The sequence below is a fragment of the Ceratotherium simum genome, chromosome 21 (assembly GCF_057802395.1).
Source record: "Ceratotherium simum simum isolate JZ-2026a chromosome 21, ASM5780239v1, whole genome shotgun sequence".
Taxonomy (NCBI): Eukaryota; Metazoa; Chordata; class Mammalia; order Perissodactyla; family Rhinocerotidae; genus Ceratotherium; species Ceratotherium simum.
This window is the reverse complement of record NC_141920.1, coordinates 8,061,756-8,068,037: the sequence shown is the minus strand read 5'-3', so window position 1 is coordinate 8,068,037 and position 6,282 is coordinate 8,061,756. Positions and strand designations below refer to the sequence as shown.

The 6,282-nt window shown below is 40.5% G+C and overlaps 1 long non-coding RNA gene across 1 annotated transcript; it reads left to right on the top strand.

Moving 5' to 3' along the window:
• Nucleotides 1-442: 442 nt before the first annotated feature.
• On the top strand, nucleotides 443-4,698 carry LOC147914183 (uncharacterized). The gene is made up of 3 exons (XR_015555511.1): nucleotides 443-554; nucleotides 938-1,022; nucleotides 4,461-4,698. It is a non-coding gene; the product is annotated as an uncharacterized LOC147914183 (long non-coding RNA).
• Nucleotides 4,699-6,282: the final 1,584 nt, after the last annotated feature.

Here is a 6,282-nt window from a genome sequence, read left to right as displayed (position 1 = left end):
GGCATGGGAGCACCCAATTGTTTCAGGCTTTGGAAGGTGGGGCAAACCCCCTATGTGGGTCTTTGAGAAGCACAAGTCTTCTGCAGCTGACAAGCCCTGCCGCCCACAGGTCCACACACACAGTCAACACAGTCCTGCCCCTTGTGCACACGCCGACCTCCTGAAGTGGACCCAGTCTCTCCATGAGGAGCCCCACACACTCCACCACTGCCCCACACTCTCCACCTACTCCTTGTGCACGCCCTGCCCCTCTGAATTGGGCTCAGTTTCTAGACTGCAGAGAATTCAGTCACCAATCTATGCAAGGCCCACAAGTTGCCCGAGGGCTTGTTGTTGGGTGGGGCCAGTCTTTAGGTTGGGCTGCCTGCCCTGGCTGAGCTGGATTAAATCGGTGCTCCAGTGGGTGGGGCAGACCCTGGGCTAGCAGGCCTCAGGAGAACTCCAATGGTGTCTGTGTCAGCACGCCCACACCAGGCCACAACAATGGCCACCACCAATGTCCCAGTCCCTGGAGAGGTCTCACCTCTCGGCGAGATGCACTCAGGGCCTATCAGGTGGGTCTCTTTTCACCACAGCATTGTGCACCTTTCTTTCTGGTGATTTTAGGTTGCTTTCTGAAATGGGTAAGTTTGCGTGTGGCCCTTTAAGAGCCAGTTTTAATTTCTTTGTGACCCAGCTTCTCTGGGGGTACTCTCCAATGTTTTAGTAGCAGGCAAAGTCAGATATTATGCCACTCGTCTCGACTGTGCTGGGTCCACAAAATGCCCACAGCAGAGGCACTCCCCGGCTCAGGGCCCCGCGCCTCCAGGGAGGCTGTGTACATTTGGGCTGCTCCCGGGCGGCCGTGAGGTGCTGCGGCTTGTGAAGGCAGTGTTTTTTCTCTCCAGAAGGGAGTTTCTGCCTCTTCCACCTCAATTATGATTGTCCTTTGTTGCAGGAGTTCCTCTTATCCAGTTTTCAGTTCTGTTTCAGGGGTAATTTTTCCACGAGAAGTTGTAAATTGGCTGTGTCCGCGGGAGGAGGTGAGTTCAGAGTCTGCCTACGCCGCCATCTTGACTTCTCCCTATACCATTCCATTTATATAAAAGGTCCAGAACAGACAAATCTATAGAAACAGAAAATAGATCAGTGGTTGGCAGGAGGGGAGGGGAGGGGTCATGAAAGTGACTGCTAATGGGAATGGGTTTCTTTTTGGGGATGGTGAGAATGTTCTAAATTTAGATTATGGTGATAGTTGCATAACTCTCTAAGTACACTAAAAAGCATTAATTTGTATGCTTCAAACAGATGAATTTTGTGCTATGTGAATTAAGTCTTAATAATGTTGTTAAAAAAGAAAAGGAAGGGGCCGGCTCGTGTACTAGTTAAGTTCACACACTCTGCTTCGGCAGCCTCGGGGTTCATGGGCTCGGATACCAGGCGTGAACCTACATATATTGCTCCTAAAGCCTTGCTGTGGTGGCATCTCATATACAAAATAGAGGAAGATTGGCACAGATGTTATCTCAGGGCCAATCTGCCTTCCCCCGCAAAAAAATTGAAAGATCAGGTAATACTGATGCTATATTTCCTGATGGCAAAAATTGCAGAGACTTTATTAGGACTTTTTCTGTTGAAATGGATGATATACTCTCCTGACCACCACAGCTCCCACCACTTCCTCCATTACTCCCAACACTGAGGCCAAGTTCCAGTTGCTATTTATCAGTATTCCTGCACTGTTGTTGTTTTCTGCACCTTACAGTGAAGAGGAAATTTTAATTTTTTTAGTACTCACGTCTCTGGCAAATATAGGAAATTGAAAGATACAACTAAAGGTGAATCATATGTTGTAAGATTAATGAGAAACAGCATAATTTCTCTATGGCATCCAGTCTACTTCACTGATTTTGCACTGCCTACCTTGTGCCTAAAGATGGCAATCTGGGTCTTAAGGCTCTCTCTGAGGATGGGAAAGAAGGAAAACAGGTGGTATTCCACAGAAATGTCCTGATTCCACTGCAACTGGTATGCACGGCCAGCACGCAGCCTGGGCAGTCGGAGGTCAGACCGGTCAGTGTGCCATCTGACTTGCTCCATGCTCCGTGTTCAACATGGTGCAGCTCTCCTCTGTCATCTGCCTCACTCGTGGTAATGTTGTACGGGCAGATCGGAAGGACCCCAGGACTTCATGGTCATACATTAGATGCCAGTGTTCCAATGCTCTCCCAGGCTGCCCTTACCTTACCGTGTGAGGTTACATCCGAGATGCCCATTTGTTTCAGATGCTTTCCCCCCTCACTATTATGATGTAAAATCTAACATTGGGATGATAGAGCAATATTCTTTTATCTATCTATCTATGATATATACATCATATATATGTATATAAAGGAACGTGTGTGTATACCACTTTGAAAATTGCTTTTATTACTTAAAAAAAATCTCCTCACTAATTATAGAGGTAGTATAGTAAGAGTGACAGGATGTACATACAGAAACAGTACAAATCACAGGCATGGGCTTTAGGATTCAGGATTTTCTCATGGCGGCCACAGGTGTATAACAGAAGCAGACACTAGATCCAGGCTACATGACACTGGCTCTGTCCACCTCTCACGTTTGCTTCCCTCTGTTCTCTGCCTAGGCTCTGCTCTCCAGCTGTTGCCCTGTCTATAAGGGCAGAACAGGGAGGGCTGCCTTAGATCTCCCAAATGTTATATCTTCTCTGTTCAGGAAACCACGCTTGATTCTGAGCATGAAATTTTGGCCCTAAATCCAAATTCTTGGAGAATTGATTCAGATAGATCTAGCTTGGCCCAGGTGTCCACTGAAGGTCAATGACCTATGATGAGGGAACAGAACTCTAGATAGCAAATGTGGTGGCTGGTGACCTGCCCCAATAATGTTGTGGATTGGTGGGGAGAGGGATGACAGTGGTTGCCAGAGGTGGGGCTGGGAGGAAAGGTGAATAGGCAGAGAACAGAGGATTTTCAGGGCAGTGAAAATACTCTGTGATATTATAATGATAGATACCTGTCATAAATTTGTCCATATCCAAAGAATGTCCAACACCAAGAGTGAACCCTAAAGTAAACTATGGACTTTGGGTATTTATTTCATTTTGAAAATGGATTTGGTCAATAAAATCAAATTGTTTTCCACCGAAATATACCAATTCACGCCTAGTAAGTCTTAAAATGTTACTGTCATTTTTTTTTTAAATTCATGTCATATGGTGGTCAGCACTTAGCTGATGGTTTCCATCCTTTCTCATTCCATTCCCTAAAACTCCTATAAACCTTTGCCCTATACAGAATTCACTACAGAGAAGTTAAAATTCATCTCTCAGTTTTCTTTAGGTTTTCTCCTCTATGTAGACGTTTCTTTAAGTCTCCATAGTAGTTGTGAACTTACGGTCTTTCCATAACTTTGCATTTGGTCATTGAGAAATAGATGATGAGCAGACACTTTGAAATTACCCACAATTCCAAAATACTTGCGTTCTACTTACTCCTTTCTCTTTACATAACACTGAAATGGGATATAAAATGGAGAAACGTACACATGAAAAGAAATCTACCCTATGACTCAGCAATTCCATTTCAATGAATTTATCATAAAATAGTAAGCAATGATGTTCTCAATTATTATATATTAATGTATTTATTACAACATTATTTACAATAAGAAACTTTGAAAGAGTTTTAATGTTTAAAAGTAAAGGCTTAGTTGAAATAATTATGGTACATCTATTCAATGAACTGTTCTGTACTTTAAAAAGCACATTGATGAACAGTGCATACAACAATGTGATCATAACTTGATGAATTGGATTTTAAATAGACACACACATACACATATAGACAATAAATATGTGCATCGTGTGGTGTATGTGTTTGTGTATGATAGACAAGTATACACTAAAATGTTAACTGTGTTAGAGTGATAGTATGGATTAATATTTCCTTTCCCTATAATGGTTTTCAATATTTTCTGAGTTTTCTGTAATGAACATGTATTAATTTGATAATTAGAAAAACAATGAAAATCAGGTTAGTTAAAACTTAACAAAAAGAAGCTTAGTGCCCTTTTTGGATATTATGGTCTTGGAATTTCCTTCTTATAATGCAATGAATAAAGACAGCATTGTCTTATTCCTTAAAAACAAAACAAAGCAAAACAAAACACTGGAACAAACTGGATAAATATATATCATGACGTGCAATCAGTATCATAAGGTGCATTACTTTATACATGGAGCTCCGAATAGACCCCAAGATTGTGTAGCTTCATTTGTAGCTTGTCATTGCTTTTTTCAAAGGAATTCCCACTTCTGTAACGTTACATTTCCCACAATACCTTATCTCCACCAAAAATAGTAAAAGGGCATAAGGTCCGTTTCGTTTTCTTTGTATTCTGTCCTTACCTGGAAGAAAAACTAATTAAATATGCTTTCCTTTGTCTGATTTTTTTCCTAGGCATCGTAGAAAGTGGTCACAGAGACAGTTTTCTGGGATGGCAACTTCTCCACATAAGGACTTTCTCCAAACCCACCTAAAATGATCAAAGATTTATCTATATTAAATAAAATTGAGAACACATCAGGGCCTTTTTTCCTTTATCTTTTGTACTTAGTTGTTGAATTGTTGGAATGCTATTAGCAGAATGTGAAAGTGGGCGACACAATAAGAAAATAGAAGTGGTGAGCGAAGAAGGGAAAACGCACCTTTTCTTATTCATTTTTTATTTACAATTCTGTGTAACTTCTTCCATAGACTCTCCTAATACTCAGGAAAACACACACACACTCATTCTCTCTCTCTCCACACTCCCTGATATAAATTTATCCAATATCCAACTTTCCAATGAAAACACAGGCTCCATGCAAACAGCAACCTGGTTCATTTTGTTCGTATTTGGGATAGTGAGTGGCACATGAGACAGGGTCTACAAGCATTTGCTAAATGAGAGGCTGATTTTTAAGGTGAAAGGAGACGTAGCTGGTCAATGAAGAAGCCTCTTTTTCCTCACATTGAAACAATCCTACATTGTTTTAATTTGTCTTGGTTTTTATTAACCAATATACTGGCTCTATTGTTCACAGAATGTAGGGCAGTATCAATAAACCTACTTTTTATTTAGAAATAATTTCAAACTTACAGAAAAGCCTTATTCAAAGAACTTTTCTTCCTCTAAATCATTTGAAAGTGAGTTACTGACATCTTGCTCTCATCACCACCTAATATTTTAGTGTGTGTTCCTACAAATGAGAACATTATTCTACATAACCACAATACAGCCATCAAATTCAGGTCATTAACGTTGACATATTACTGCCATCTAATCCAGGCACCCCATTCAAATTTCTTCAGTTGTTCCAATAATGTCATTTATAGAAAAAGAATCCAACCCAGGATCATATATTGCATTGAGTTGTCATGTCTCTTTAGTCTCCTTCAATCTGGAATATCTCCTCAGTCTTTCCTTGACTTTCATGACATTGATTTGACAATTTAAAACTTTACAGATGAATCATTTTTTAGAATGTCTTTCGATTTAGGTTCGTCTGATATTTCCTCATAATTTGATTGTGGTTGTGAATATGGGGCAAGAATGTCACAATATGATGACACAGATGTGGTGGCTGTGTAGTTCTCACCGCATCCCATCAAGTGGTGCATGATTGCCATTTGTCCCATTGCTCTTGATGTTCACTTTGATCGCTTCCAGGTTTTTCCAATAGAAAGTTACTCTTTCCCCTTTGTAATTAATATGTATTTTGTGGGGAGATACTTTGAGACTATATAAATATGCATTGTCATCAAACCTTTATTGATGATTTCTATATCCATTGATAGCCCTTGGCTAAATTATTAGTGATGGTTGCCAAATGGTGATTGTCTAATTCCATCATTCTCTCTACATTTGTTAGTTGACATTCTTGCAAGAAGATGTCTATTTTCCCATTTGTTTATATCAATGCAATCTCATGGATTCCTATTTTATTCAAGGGCTATAATCTGTTATTATGGTTATTCGTTTTGATAATTGTACCAGATGTGACCAGTGGGAACCCTTTCAAGCTGACTTTGGTTTCTTTTTTCCTGTCTTTACTCTTCTCTGAGCACTTTTTGCTTTCTGGCACAAGGTGATCTAGGTTCATCTAGCTCTGCTCCTGCCCCAGCCCTCGAATCAGGCTTTACTCCAAGAAACTTAGCTTCCTTTTAGTAATGAATGATATTTAGAAACTAAGATCTGGGCACTAGATGTGCTGATTGCTTTTGAGTTGTCAATACTTCC